Source organism: Chrysemys picta, chromosome 4, assembly GCF_011386835.1.
Source record: "Chrysemys picta bellii isolate R12L10 chromosome 4, ASM1138683v2, whole genome shotgun sequence".
Classification (NCBI taxonomy): Eukaryota; Metazoa; Chordata; order Testudines; family Emydidae; genus Chrysemys; species Chrysemys picta.
Window position 1 is genome coordinate 127,681,364 of NC_088794.1, and position 15,997 is coordinate 127,697,360.

At 39.3% G+C, this 15,997-nt stretch overlaps 1 long non-coding RNA gene across 1 annotated transcript; it reads right to left on the minus strand.

Annotated features, from left to right (window-relative positions):
* Positions 1-222: 222 nt before the first annotated feature.
* Positions 223-14,704, minus strand: LOC135982752 (uncharacterized). The gene is made up of 4 exons (XR_010600300.1): positions 14,624-14,704; positions 9,224-9,283; positions 4,660-5,953; positions 223-838 (listed from the first exon to the last, which is right to left on the minus strand). It is a non-coding gene; the product is annotated as an uncharacterized LOC135982752 (long non-coding RNA).
* Positions 14,705-15,997: the final 1,293 nt, after the last annotated feature.

The following is a 15,997-nucleotide window of genomic DNA, read 5'->3' on the forward strand; positions in this document are numbered from 1 at the left end:
GCATTGGTATAAAATTAGGCCCATAGTTTCCACTTCTAAGAAGGAGAAAGGTTATAAGTTGTATCAGTTGCTCTGCTAGCTGGATGTATGAGAAAAATCCAGGATCGGCAAATGTTTCCAATTAGTTAATCTGGGACATTTATTTTTCTGTATGTATGCACGCACATGCAATAATACCTGGTGTCATTTCCAAAAGAACACAACCCATTTGGCAAACCCGTATATTCTGAAGCATCCCCTCTGCCCGTGGAACAGCAAACACAGCCAACACCTGATTATTCAGAAGCAGCTCTGGATAATTCAGCCCATCCATAGATCCCACTGTAATTTTAAAGTCATATCATGCCTGTTTCTTAGCACAAATTGCTTAACACATCCACCCATTTTAAAGATGCAAAAAATCAGTTTGACAAGCATTCATTATACTGAAATCACATGTTTAACACGGTAAGTTTAGCACCCCCCACTCCCCACTGCTATTAAGGGAGAAGAACTCAAGTGAGGTGTAACCTTACTGTGCAGACAAGGAGGAATAGAAGCATTAATATGAAATGCCTAAGTGGAAACACTTGACAAAATATATTAGAGCACAGCTCTCCTCTGAAAAATGACTCTCTAAAAATGGCATCATGGGGTCCCATGTTTATTATGTGTTACTGACTCCAGAACAGAGTTCCTCCGTTTACAAATAGGAGGTGAGATCCTGGCTCCACTGAATCAATGGGAGTTTTGCAATTGATTTAAATGGGGCCAGGATTTCACCCCAAAAGATTTTTCTTCATGTTTTTGTCTTTACTGACAGCCCCGTAAACTCCACCCGGGTTGAGAGTACAGCAGGCTGAAAAGTAGAAAAAGAAAAGGAAAGAAATCCATTCAGGAGGGCTGAAAGTGGACTGATAGGTTTTTAAGAGATTTTGCATGAAATTTTAACCAATGTTTTTTATCAAGTACTTTCCACAGATTCCAAGGCCAGAAGGCACCATTGTGATAATCTAACCTAACCACCTGTATCACATAGCCCATAGACCTTCCCCAAAATAATTCCTAGAGCAGATCTTTTAGAAAAACATCCAATATTGATTTAAAAATTGCCAGTGATAAAGAATCCACCATAACCTTTGGTAAATTGTTCCAATGGCTAATTATCCTCATTGCTAAATATGTATGCCTTATTGCCTGTCTGAATTTGTCCAGCTTCACTTCCAGCTGCTGGATTGTGGTATGCCATTCTCTGCTAGACTGAAGAGTCTATTATCAAATATTTGTTCCCCATGTGAGTATTTATACACTGTAAACAAGTCACCCCTTAACCTTCTCTTTGTTAAGCTAAGTAGATTGAGTTCCTTGAGTCTGACACCATAAGACATGAGTAAAAGATTAGGAAACATTTTTGTGGCTCTTCTCTGAACCCTCTCCAATTTATCAACACCTTTCTTGAATTGTGGACACTAGATTTAGAGATAGTATTCCAGCAGCGGTCACACCAGTGTCAAATAGAGAAGGAAAAAAAAAAAAAACACTACTCCTAATCAGGATTCCCATTCATACAGACCTGCTGATTTTAAAATGTCTAACTTTAGTAGCTGCTGTTTAAAACCCTCCAGTAAAATACTAATGGAATGGAAAGAGTTATCATATGATGACATGACTACTGTTTTTCCCGAAAATACAGAACAGAAATATTTATTGAACACTTCTGCCTTTTCTGCTTTATTATTGATAATTCTACCATTTCCATCTAGTAATGGACCAATACCACTGTCAGGATTCTTTTAGTTCCTAATATACTCAAAAATACTTATTGTCCTTAACTCTGCAGGTGATAGAGGTCTCCTTGCGTCCCTTTGCTTCCCTTATCAATTTTCTACATTTCCCAGCTTTGATTCATATTAAATATTATCAGCTTCCACTTTCTTCCATTTTTTAATATATGTATTTTATAGCTGCCTTCACTTCCAATCTAAATCAGGTCAGTTTTTAATCAATATGGCCTTCTTCCGCGGTTGTGGGATTGTGGCTTATTGAGCATCTAATAAATAGTTCTTAAACAATTCCCAATTATCCATCACATTTTTCTGATTAAATTCTTCCTCCAACCTGATTTGGCTCATAATTGTTTTCAGTTTTGTGAAATTAGGCCTTTTAAAACATAGAGTATGTATATATATTACGGTGTGGACTTTATTCTTATTGCACATTATAAATGTGATCAAATCATAATGATTTGTATGCAAGTTACTATTAATTTTTAGTTCTGTGATCAGTTACTCTTTATCTGTTATGATAAGGTCCAATACAGAATTCCCCATGTTGGCTGCAACACTTTCTGAGTTAGGAAATTGTAATCTATAATATTCAGTTGGGCTGTCAATTAATCACAGTTAACTCACACTGTTAACTCAAAAAAATTAATCGGGATTAATTGCAGTTTTAATCACACTGTTAAACAATAGAATACCAATTGAAAGTTATTAAATATTTTTGGATGTTTTTCTACATTTTCAAATATATTGATTTCAATTAAAACACAGAACACTGTGTACAGTGCTCACTTTACTTATTATTAATTTTGATTACAAAAGAAATAGTATTTTGCAATTCACCTCATACAAGTACTGTAGTGTGATCTCTATCATGAAAGTGCAACTTACAAATGTGGGGGGGGGGTTGTTACATAGCTGCACTACAAAACAAAACAATGTAAAACTTTAGTGCCTACAAGTCCACTCAGTCCTACTTCTTGTTCCGCCAATCGCTAAGACAAACAAATTTGTTTACATTTACAGGAGATAATGCAGGCGTTCACATGGCACTTTTGTAACTGGCATTGCAAGGTATTTATGTGCCAGATATGCTAAACATTCATATGCCTCTTCATGCTTTAGCCACCATTTCAGAGGACATGCTTCCATGCTGATGACTCTCATTAAAAAAATAATGCATTAATTAAATTTATGACTGAACTCCTTGGGGGAGAATTGTATGTCTCCTGCTCTGTTTTACCTGCATTCTCCTATGTATTTCATGTTATAGCAGTCTCGGATGATGACCCAGTATATGTTGTTCATTTTAAGAACACATTCACTGCAGATTTGACAAAACGCAAAGAAAATACCGATGTGAAATTTCTAAAGATAGCTACAGCACTCGACCCAAGTTTTAAGAATCTGAAGCACCTTCCAAAATCTGAGAGGGATGAGGTGTGGAGCATGTTTTCAGAAGTCTTAAAGGAGTAACACTCTGAAGTGGAAACTACTGAACTTGAGCCACCAAAAAGGAAAATCAACCTTCTGAAGGTGGCATCTGACTCAGATGATGAAAATGAACATGCGTCAGTCCGCACTGCTTTGGATCATTATCAAACAGAACCCGTCATCAGCATGGAAGCATGTCCACCGGAATGGTCGTTGAAGCCTGAAAGGACATATGAACATTTAGTCCATCTGGCATGTAAATATCTTGCGATGCCGGCTACAACAGTGCCATGCAAATGCCTGTTCTCACTTTCAGGTGACACTGTAAACAAGAAGCAGGCAGCATTATCTTCCACACATGTAAATAAACTTGTTTGTGTGAGTGATTTGCTGAACAAGAAGTAGGACTGAATGGACTTGTAGGCTCTAAAATTTTACATTTTTTTATGCAGTTAGTTTTTGTACATAATTCTACATTTGTAAGTTGCACTTTCATGAAAAAGATATTGCACTACAGTACTTGTATTAGGTGAATTGAAAATACTATTTCTTTTGTTTTTACAGTGCAAATATTTGTAATAAAAATAAATATAAAGTGAGCACTGTACACTTTGTATTCTGTGGTGTAATTGATATCAATATATTTGAAAATGTAGTAAATATCTACAAATATTTAAATAAATAATATTCTATTAACTGTGTGATTAATCACGATTAATTTTTTTTAATCACTTGACAGCCCTAATATTCAGACATTCCAAGGATGTCTTAGTACTGGTAGCATGGGACCTCCAGCATACGTCACTCAAATTGAAGTCCCCCATGATCATGCAGCTTTTTTCCTGCACATTATAGACAGGTGCATAAGGAGCCAGACATCCTAGTGTGATTTGGTGGTCTATAGCAGAAGCCAACTAATACCTCATCTTGTGCTTTATGTATTAGGATGTTGATCCAGAAGCATTCAAGAACATTTTCTTCTGAGTTATCAGTGACTCAGAACCAGGTAATGACATTTTTGATGTAGAGTGCCACTCCCCACCTCCTTTTGCCCACTTGGTCCTTCTTAAATATGTTATAGCCATTGCTTTTAACATTCCAGTCATGGGAATCATCTACAATGGTTTCTGAATTTATGCTTATAAATGAGTGATTCCAGTTCCTCTTGTTTGTTACCCAGGCTCCTAACACTGGGGTATAGGCAATTCAAAAATTTCTTCTCTTTATGTCCTTTGGTTCCTTGATTTATTTTGTTCTCAACATCTCGATTTTGTGCTAAACGTGTGCTCACATCTGCCCTCTTTTAACCCTCCCCTTAGTGCCTTCCTGACTACTCTAGCCAGCCTGTCGCTAAAGAGATTGGTCTCTCTTCTACTGAGGTGGAGGCCATCCCAAATTATACAGCTCTCTTTCCCCATAGAAAGTGGACCAATGTTCCACAAAACCAAAAGACTATGCCACTTACCTAGCCAGCGGTTCATTTACAGAATCTTCTGTCTTGGCTCATGGGACAGGAAGCATCTCAGAGAAGATTGTTTGAACATTATTCATCCTTCTGAGTTCCCTGAAGTCACCCACTATCTGCGAGATATCCCGTGACAGTGTCATTAATGCCAATATGAACCATCACCAATGGATCCTTGACTGATGACTTCAGAAGCTATAGTGTCTTGGCTCTGGGAAGGCAGATCACTGTCCTGTTGTCCACCTCCCCCTTACAAAATGTTATTTCAATTCTTCTGAATATTGGATCTCCAATAAGGATCATCTGTCTTCCTTGGACCATTGGAGAACTCTTTGTGGGCAAGCTTGATTTTCTTACAGGTTGGACAAAGCTCTCATCCACAGGTGTTTCCTATTCTATAATGGTTGTTTAAGTCCAAACAATGTTTCAGTCAAGATGTTTCAGTCTGTAAATGCTACCAGAATCATTACAGACATAGTTATTGACACTTTTAATTTGCCCCAAACAAATAGCTTTTTTCAGGAAATGAAAAATGTCAATAACCATGTCAATACTGATTTTGATATTTGCAATAAAAATGTTGATAGAAAATGTTGCAAAAAAATAGTAGAAAACAAAAACAAAACAAAAAAAGCAAAAAGGCAAGTTTCCCAAAATAACTTTTGCTTGAAGGAGAAAGCCCCTTTAGGGGGGGAAAATTCAATTCTGAAAATTGATTAGCTCTAGCTGAGTGTCTCAAACGATGATACCAGTTACCAAGATTCTGGAAGCGAAATTCTTCCTTTAGGAACACCTGTGTAAACTCATTGAAGGCTAATTTGATGTCCCCATCACAGCCTGTCACCATATCAGTATGGCAGCCTCAGCAGAGAAGCCAAGGTCTACCCAGGCATGGAGAGTGAATTACTTTCTCATTCCCTAGTGATGGTCCCTTTAAACTAGGGCAAGGCTGGCAGGGTACTGGAGACAAGTGTGTTTTGCCACTTCCCATGCTGTACTCATTCTGTTGTTTCAAAAAGAGACTTCAGCCTCCAGAGCGGTCAATCTGGCACTTTCCATCAGCACTGAAGTCACTTCAAAAAACATTCAAAAACTATTAAAAAGTGAGATCCCCAAACCTGCTCTATCTGAACAGATGATAGTCTTCTGCACATGAAAGCCACCCTTGTAGGTGAGGCTGGCTTCGATTTCTTTTCAATGGAGCTCCGTGTTTGTCTAAACTGTCCATTTCCATCAGCGGACGGTCTTACAAGCACAAAACATATGCATTGCCTTTGGGCCCGGTTTCAAATTTCTGCAACACAGTAAATCGGTTTGTTTTTATTTCTTCATTCTGTAAACATTTCTCCATCTAATATGGTAACTGCAGTTTAAACAGAGCAGTAGAAATGCAGGTCAGAGCACAATAAGATTATAACCTTACTTCAATATGTCCAATCCATAATAAACTAAAACCTTACAAACTATCCAGAGGAACAGTTTGGGGTTCTCTATGAATTCATGTATGTTGTATGGAAGGATGTATTGGGACATGATATTTTCCACAGCTGTCAGGATTCATTTAAAAGGCAATATCCTTTCTCTGGGATTTTATTTAGGTTCTGTTTATACCATGAGTAGGATTGGTAATCCCATGAGGTATGAGGCAGTGGTGTACGATTACTTGAAGGCAGCATGTACAAAATGAGCTAAATCCTTTGGGACAGACTCTGGGTACCAGTTATGCTGGGCCAATTGCTGTTCAGGGGAGGGTACAGCACAGACGAGTGTAAATCACCTTTGTAGTGCCTCTGTTTTGTTGCTGCCAAACTGGTCTCCAGCCCAAAGTAAAGCAGCCTTCAAGGTTGCTCTAACTTATACCCAGCTCCCATTGGTCCCCCAGAGTCTATGCTGGTGAGCTGGGTTTGGCCAACAGGTGAATCTCTTCAGCCAAGATTGGTTTTTCCCTACTCATGACACATGCACTACTAGGGCCTGTATTGAGGTGGCACAGAAGTGGCTCCACCAGCACTGTGCCCCCAGTAGCTTCTCGCAGGTGGGAGAAATATGCCAGTTAAGATGGCTTGAAAGCTGCATTACATTGCAGGAGAGGAGCGGGCAAAGCAGCCTTAGCAGAGGCCAGACTCTGGTCTACTATTTGATATGATTTGTGAATGATTTACTGTCTTTGGATTTAAACATGAAATATAGATTTCTTTTATAGACCCTCACATTTACTGAGCTGTACTTTCTATCAATTATCTGTCCTTTTACGCACAAAAAACAGCAACATGCCTAAACTCACTGGGTTAAATTCATCCCTGGTATAACTCTATTGACTTCAGCAAAGTTATAGCAAGATCATTTAACTCACTGACTTTCCCCTCCCCCAAATTGTGATATATCCCTTCCAATGAAAGGAAACCATCTCCTCAAAACACCATAAAGAATCCATCTTTGTATGTTGTTAATTTTCCATTAGTCACTTATTTAATGCATTTGGTAGTTAATTGATCCGTGACTCATTTTGCTGGGGACAATATCATCTTTTGTTTGTTCAGTGCCCAGCACATTGTGGGTGCTACTTGAAACAAATAAAATAATAATAGGTAAGATTTGAAAAGTGCCAAAGGTTTCAAAGATATTTAGGCCCCTAAAGATGCAGAGAGGCACTTAGTGGGATTTTGAAAAGCACCTAGGACCCTAACTCCCAGAAATTATGTAAGCATGCATGGGAGAGAAGGATATCAAATGTATGGATTTGTTGAGGTGCCAGTTAGATTTTTGAAATCTACAAACTAGATTTGCCAATTGAACAGCTAATATCTGAATGGAATTTAATGAAGTAACTCCCCTTTAACTGAGCCCAGGAAGTGTGAGTTTACTAATTCTAATGCTAGGTTCTCCTGGGGTCTACTTTGTCCTGATCTGAGAAATACTGTCCAAGGTAAGTATGATCCAGAGATGCTCTTTGTGCCAACTGGCAGAGGGCATAAGGGGTACATAGGAGTTCACAGGGATCCCCTGGGTTGGATGTCTACATAATAGTGCACCAAAGGGTGGCAGGTGAGATCTCTACCCACAGTTACTAACACACTGGTCATCCCAATCATTACAAGTTGTATGTGTGGATGATATTTAAGGAGTTATGTATCTATATTGAAAACTATGTTTTTAAGGTATGCAAGTTAAGATAGGTTTCCTGAAGGTGATAAACAGGTTCTGCTCAGGCAGGAGATGTTTCTCTTTCCCTGGCTGACCATTGTGTATTGTGTGTCTTATAATCTAAGTCTATCTGCATTCGGAGCCACCAGCTAATCAAGGTTGTGCAGTCAAGAAGAGATCACACAAAATCTATAGGAAGGAACACAAAGCAGGAGAGTGTCCTGCTGGTGGCTAAGATCAAAGACTTAATCTGGTAGATCAGGAAAATGCAGAGCTGCCCCTTCCTAGTGGACAAGCTGCCAGCATCCTTGTCTTATGAACGGAGGGTCACAGCCAGCCATGCTGATAAATGCTGGGAGAAAGCCTTGGGGTGAGCTAAACTTCATTAGACCAGGAAAGTGTCTTGTTAGTTAAGTCTAGACTCTAGAAAATGTACTTTGATTTTGTTTTACATGTAACCAGTTGTTTCCAGTACTTCTACCTACTTGCTATTATTTAAATCCCTGTTCTAGGTTAAATACACTCATACTGGTTTTCACTGTACACAAATTCAAGCACTGGAAGTTGAGCAGAGCAGTGAACCTGCGCGGAGGTGTTCTGCTCCTTTGGGAACAGCGGATCTGTGAATTCTGTGAGCGTCCAGTGGAATGGGGCTGGACACTTCCGGTGAATGCTCAGAGGTGTCAGGGGTTGGACAGTGCCTATTGCTGACTCACAGAGGGATAGTGGAGCATGCATAGGCTGAGAGGGGAGTGCTTGTGCTGCCCATGGGCTGAGGGTGTCAGGGAGCTGACCCCAGGCAGTCACAGACACAGCTTCCTCATGCTAAGCGCAGGTGGTGGTGAGGTGCCTCACAACCCCGGGTACCCACCATGAAGCATCACAGTGAGTTTTGTTACTCTTAACCAATCTACAGTTGTATTGTATTGATTCACAAAAAACTACATAGGGCCTAAGTGATTTAGGAGCCTAAGTCCTACTGACTTTCATTGAGACTTAGGAGAAGATCCTTGGCTAGTTTAAATTGTCATAGCTCCACTGAAGTCTATGAAGCCTTCAGGGGAGCTATGCCAATTTACCGCAGCCAAGAAATGCCTAGGTCACCTTTTGAAAATAAGAATTAGATGCTTTTCAAATTTTTATCCAATGATTGTCTGCAGTTTTGCCATGTGGGTAGTTTGATGATTTGTTGATAGCAGGAGGCTGGATATTTTGAAATGCATCATTCTCATAAACAAGTGTAGTATTGAAGGCAGGGAAGCAAATATCTACAGTGCTGAACTCAGCACCAGAGATGAGCTCGCTAGCAGAACAGATTCAGTTTAAGGGGCAATTCTTTTATTTTTAAGCTGCTTTTTTTAAGTACTGGATTTTGAAGGGCTTTGTGGGGCATCAGAAAACCAGGATAAAATATACTCACAAGACAGTCAGAAGGCATACCCCATGCTACCAGAGCTGGGTTGGAAGCAGTTTTCCCATCCTGTGAATATTTGAGAGTTTGAAAAAAAAATTACTATCCAAAATCAGGACAAAAAAAGTCAAAAAAATCTCAAAAATGTTTGCAAATTGAAAAACTGTTTTTTCTCCTGTTCAGGTCAATAAAAATATGTTATGATTTTGACTTTGTCATTTAAAAAAAATCATTTTTCAGCCTAATTAGGTTAAATTCTGAAACCAAAAATAATTTCAAACCAGAAAACTGGAATTTTTAATTTAGAAAATATAAAATGAAACATTGTTTCTCATCTGTTTCATCTTTCAAGTCAGGAGGCATCATAGTAGGAATTCAAGGCACTTTCACTGGGTTTCAAAGGATGTGGTTAGATAATGAATAAAAACTATTTGGTTATTAGAGATAAGAAACAAGTAGATGGTGCAAATGAGTAGATGAAAAAATAAGACATGCTGGGTAGCTAATCATGCCACTTTTGATTAGTGCTGTGTGAAATTTTTCCACCAAAAAATTTTCAGCAAAAATTGCAGATTTGGCAATGCTGAAACATTTCATAGATTCATGTCAGTTTCACTGAATAGTTTCAGGCAACCCATCCATCCTCCACTCCCAAATTGAAGAGTTTCATTTCACCATTTTCAACATTTTAGTTCAAAACAGATTTCCCATTTCAAAATTTTCCTTAATTTTTTTTTTAAATCAGAAGTGATGGTTAAAATCAAAATATTTCACTTTAAAAAAATATCAGAGTGAATTGTCTGACCTGAAACAATTTTTTTCAATTTGTTTGAAAATTTAAAAAAAAATCATTTTCAGTTTGACCCAAAATTAAATATTTTTATATTTTTTGAAATTGCCAGCAAACCAAACATTCCATTATTTGTCCAGCCCTACTTTTGATATCCTGAACTTCATTGGAATAAAATGGATACGTTTGTGAAACGTTATGATATATTCTTAAAACCACTGCATAACTGGGAATTAGAGCAGCAAGCTCTGTTATGTATTTCATAAGGGACTGAGTTACTGAAAAACAGATTTTAAAAGGTTGAATCACATTAAGGGGATTTTTCTGAAATCTATCATTAGATTGTGGAAAAGTCCCTTTAGGGAAGTGATGGAAGTTCCACCACTTGGGATGTACTTTAAGGAATACTACGGCATGGATCATGGGTGATTGGGAGCCTCTCGTATAGTCTAACTGTGGGGTTCACGGACCTTTGGTGGTCTACTGAGCATCAGCTGGCAGTTTGCAGATAGCTGGCTAGTCATATAGTGATGCATCTTTCCTCCTTGTTCCCAGATGCTAACTTGCATTAAAAGAAAAAGAAAATACTTCTGAATATCGCTTTGCCCTTATAAAAGTAATTCCTGTAGTTGCTACAGGGATGCCGTATGATCACACCGGGGGTGGGGGCAAATAGTCAGGAGACTGATCAGGAGACTGATATTCAAATCATGAGATTTTTTTAAATAATTGTGGGGTTATTTTTGTTTGGCTTCTGGTTTTTTGAACCTTTAGGATACACTCACTTCATGTTTTTAAGGTTTTCTGTGTAACCGTGAGATCAATAAACTTTTTTTGTTTGTTTTTATATTAAAGCTGGGGCTTCAAGTAATACAGCAAATATTGTAAGAGTTGTGATAAAAATCACAACAGTTGGCAGCACTGCCTAGTCCATGAGATGATCGCTCTGTTAAAATGTGGTGCACAGCATGAAAAAGTTTGAGAAATCCTAGAGAAACTTAATAAACTAACAGCTTTTGACTATGTAATCTGTCTATATAATCTGACAGGTCTTTCCATTTCTCATTCCTATGGGCCAAATCTTGAAGTTTTTATTCAGACAAAACCCCAGTAAAGTAAGCTAGGCCTGAAGGAGCATTTATTTTAAGTAGGTGAGGACTGCAGGATTTAGTGCTGTGATTTAATCTCTGATTCACACAAAGTGTAAATCAGTCACATTTTGATACTACACAGGCCAAGGGTGAAAATCCTGAAGTCAATGGGAGTTTTGTCATTGACTTCAGCGATGCTAGGATATCACCCCTAATCTTGCCTGCAAGTCTTTGTAAAGTTAAAAGGAAGGGCAAACAGACATCCAGCGTTGCAAACTCTTGTGATTTTATCACAAGCCTCAAAATATTGTGTGTTTGTAAAGCCCCAGGTCCTGGAGTCATGTTATTACATTGCATTTTTTTAAAAACGAAGGTTTTACCCCTCACAGTTGTGAAGAAAAGATTGAAAATGTGAATCCCTACAAGCTCAAAAACAAGGAGGCAAATAAAAAGCACCCCAAATACATTATTTGTAAAATCTCATGATTTTTGAGCAATCGGGGATGGCAATACTGTACTCCCATTGGATTAGCTCTTCAGTTCTGTGGCAGAATACAGCCATGTATTCACACCCTACACACTATCATAATAAACTTTGTACAAAGTATGCCTTGTAAGGTAGTATTTGAAAATTCATAATTTGCTCATCAGTATTGTCCCGATAAAATATTTGTGGCAACATTCTGTATGATGTTAACAACACGTTCCAAACCCCACAGCCCTGCCCAGGCAGAAGTCAGGAAACAGGTCTATCCTAAACAAAGGAATGTGAGCTTGCCTAGATTTGCATTTAAACAGTAAACAGAGTAATCAAGCAGGAAGGGAAAACAAAGGAAGCTCAAACAGGTGAAAAAAACCCAGCAGGGAACATCCTTCCACATAGACTCATTGTCCCCTGGTTCTCAACAGGAAATATTTTCAAGACGGGGAAATGAAACTATAAAAGGAGGGGCAAACACCCCAAGGTATCCCCCTGTCTCTCCCTGCCCATCACATTCTCAGTACCTGAGAAAACAAAAAGGAAACAGCCATTGGACTCTGGGGAAGGAGCCCTGACCTGAAGAGTTTGGTGAATGTGCTGGAAGCATATGGCGAGAAATTTTGCTTGAATCTAATATAGTTTGTTAAGTTAGGCACTAGAAAGCATTTTATCTTTATTTTTCTTGTAACCATTTCTGACTTTTACGCCTCATTACTTGTGCTCACTTAAAATTTCTTTATAGTTAATAAACTTGTTTTATTGTTTTATCTAATCCAGTGTGTTTAATCTGAAGTGTCTGGGTCACTCCATTTAAAGTAATAAAATGGTATACTATTCCAATAAAGGAATGACGGATTTAATATATTTGTATTGTCCAGGAGAGGGCTTGACAGTACAAGACATACATTTCTGGGGTAAAATCCAGGACTGGGAGTATGTTGAAATTACCCCCACAGTATAACTCAGGCTGGTGAGAGCCAGGGTGTGACTGGCAGGCTGTAGTACACAAACACATCTGGAAGTGATCTGCATGCTGGTGGCTGTTCATGAGCAGTCCAGGTTGGAGGCTACAGAGGCAAGGCACTGCAAGGCATCCCAGGTTAGAAAGCCTGGGTGACAGTGTCTCTCTCTCTCTCTCTCTCTCACACACACACACACACACACACACACACACACACACCAGTCTGGAGTGTACCCGGATGTGTCAAAAATTCACAACAATCTTTTTAGTTTTAAATGGTTGAGCACATAGAATCATAGGTCTGGAAGGGACCTCAAGAGGTCTTCTAGTCAAGTCCCCTGCACTCAAGTCAGGACTAAGTATCATCTAGACCAGAGGTGCTAGAACAATTTTTAATAGTATGGGTACTGAGAGCCATTGAACCAAACTATAAATCCTTTATATAATGGAAGCCACTTCAAGCCAAGGGGTGCAGCACCATCCACAGTTCCAGCACCTATGATCTAGACCATCCCTGATGTTTGTCTAACCTGCTCTTAAAAGTCTCCAATGACAGAGAGTCCACAACCTCCCTAAGCAATTTATTCCAGTGCTTAACCACCCTGACAGTTAAGAAGTTTTTCCTAATGTCCAATCTAAACCTCCCTTGCTGCAATTTAAGCCCATTGCTTCTTGTCCTATCCTCAGAGGTTAGGACATCTCCAGCTAGAACCATTTACATCTAAAGCTTATGTACAGTTTTAAAGAGAAAGGACCCGCTGGTGTAAATCAGCATAGCCCCCATGGACTTCGGTGGAGCTCCATTGATTTACATCAGGTGAGGAACTGACCTGGAAACTCAGTAACTGTAGACCAGGGGCTCTCAACCTTTCCAGACAACTGTACCCTTTTCAAGAGTCTGATTTGTCTTGTGTAACCCCAAGTTTCACCTCACTTAAAAACTTACAAAATCAGACACAAAAATAAAAAATAAAATAAAAAAAAAAGTCACAGCACACTATTACTGAAAAATTGCTGACTTTCTCATTTTTACCATACAATTATAATATAAATCAATTGGAATATTAGTATTGTACTTACATATCAGTGTATAGTACACAGAGCAGTATAAACAAATCATGGTCTATGAAATTGTAGTTTGTACTGACTTCGCTAGTGCTTTTCATGTAGCCTGTTGTAAAACTAGGTAAATATCTAGATGAGTTGATGTACCGTGGAAGATCTGTGCGTACCCCCAGGGGTACATGTACCCCTGGTTGAGAACCACTGTTGTAGACCACCACAATTATGACATTTTAGAGCAGACAGAAGAAACAACTTTCAGTTGTCAGTTTCATGGAAACCCCAAGGCAAGACAAGCCCCCAAATGTGTATTTTTGAGGAAAGAGGGCTTCACAATGACTCTAGTCTGTAATAACTAGGGCTTTCTAATGCTCATTACTTGTGACATACGTCACTTACATGTAACTCACTCCTCCAGCCCATAATGCTATTCACTAGTAATGTCACTCTCTTGCCTTCTATATCATTGTCAAGGTTATTTTATATGCTCACGTGCCCCTGGCTTAGACACAGCCCTGCATACATCCTATGCTCCCGCTCTATAATTACCAAGCCATTGTAAAGTGAATTGGCTTAACCTGGGTCCAAGGATGATTGGCTGTGACAAATGTGAATTCTCTCCCTGAAAGATAATAGGCAGGTGCTTCAATCATCCTTTGACAGTTCGACATTTCTTTATAGCACTCAGCATTCATTTCCATAAAGAAACATTGGCCAATAAGCCAGATACATCAAGTTATACAAGCCCTGTACCTACCAGCTTATTGTGAAACAGCTTTGGAACTTCAGATAATACGAGGGGCTTGCTGGGTAGGTGTCATTAACATGCTAGGAAAACCCAGTGCCATTGGGTCATGCCTCGACTTGTAACAAGCCTCAGCTGGGTCCTTTTCAGGTGCACAAGAGCAAAGGTTGTTATGTGACTGTTGCCACATTCAGGCAGGGCACCGCCTCCAGCAGTCTCACTCAGCAATCACAGGCACGTCACTGAAAGCAAATCAAAATAGTCTCACATCAGGCCTACCTGCCCTCATGGAGGCTCTAGCCACTTCTTGGCCCCAGCCAGGTTTCCCCCATGGAGTGAGAGCTAGAGGTCTGCTCTTCCTCCCAGCTAGCTCCCTGATGAGCTGAGTTCTTCCCCTTTTGACCCCTCCCTCCAAGCCTGATACCTGCTGCAGGTGTAGCAGGGCTGAGTGAGCCCTTGCTAACCCTTTCCTGGCCAGAGCTTGGTTTGTATTTCCCATCACAGCCAATAAATGGTTCAGCTCCATCAATTTTCCTTATTTGTGTTTATAAATACCATGTAGTCACCGATTCTTACATATATAAGCCCCTAAAGCCCATTACAAACAGAAACTGTACCGCATACCAGCCGATTACACAAATCCACATCATAAAGGGATTTTAGATGGGCCTGAACTATCACATTTGGATCTGAACTTTTCCAACATTTATCAATCATTATTGGGATCTGGAGTTTTGGGTTCTGTCAGTTCTCTGGAGAGGCACCAGCTGAAAAGTTCATATCTGGACTGGAGCTTTCCCAAACTTTAGAGGAGTTAAGAACTGGGGGTTTGTTTTGGGCATATTTCTGACTGGGAGCACTTCCTACCACTAAAAATGCAGCCAGTTCTGGGGGATGGAGGGAGACGGGGACATAGCAGCTATTTATCAGCTGATAAAGACACTGATACAATAGATTTGAATATGCAGGGGGAATGTAGGTAGGTAGAATATAATAAACAAAATATGCTATGGGATCTTGAATTATTTCTATAATCCTATTGGTGTATAATTTAGAAAAAAAAGTCATATTTAGTGACCACAAATTACCAGGACTGTGCTGGGACATCGGTTCAGAGGCCAAATTTGACCAGTTATCATTAGCAGCAAAATGCAAAAGGATTCAAAAGGAAAAGTCCTGACTACCAAACCAGTAACCAGGCGATTACTAGTAGAGATCCTCAGGGATCAGTCTTGGGACCAATCTTATATAACATTTTACTACTGACCTTGGCACAAAAAGTAGGAGCATGGTAATAACATTTGCAGGTGGCACAAAGTTGAGAGGTATTCCCAATATGGAGGAGGACTGGAACATCATACAAGAAGATCTGGATGACTTTGTAAACTGGAGTAGTACAAATGGGATGAAATTTAATAGTGCAAAGTGAAAGGTCATACATTTAGGAACTAACAAGAATTTTTGCTATAAGCTGGGGACATATCATTTGGAAGCAACAGAGGAGGAGAAAGACCTGGGTGAATCGATTGTCCACAGGACGACTATGAGCCATCAATGAAAAAAGGCTAATTAACTCCTAGAAATACCTCACCTGATGCATCCTAGTAGAGACAGGGAAGTGCTAGTCCATTATATAAGGCACTGCTGAGAACT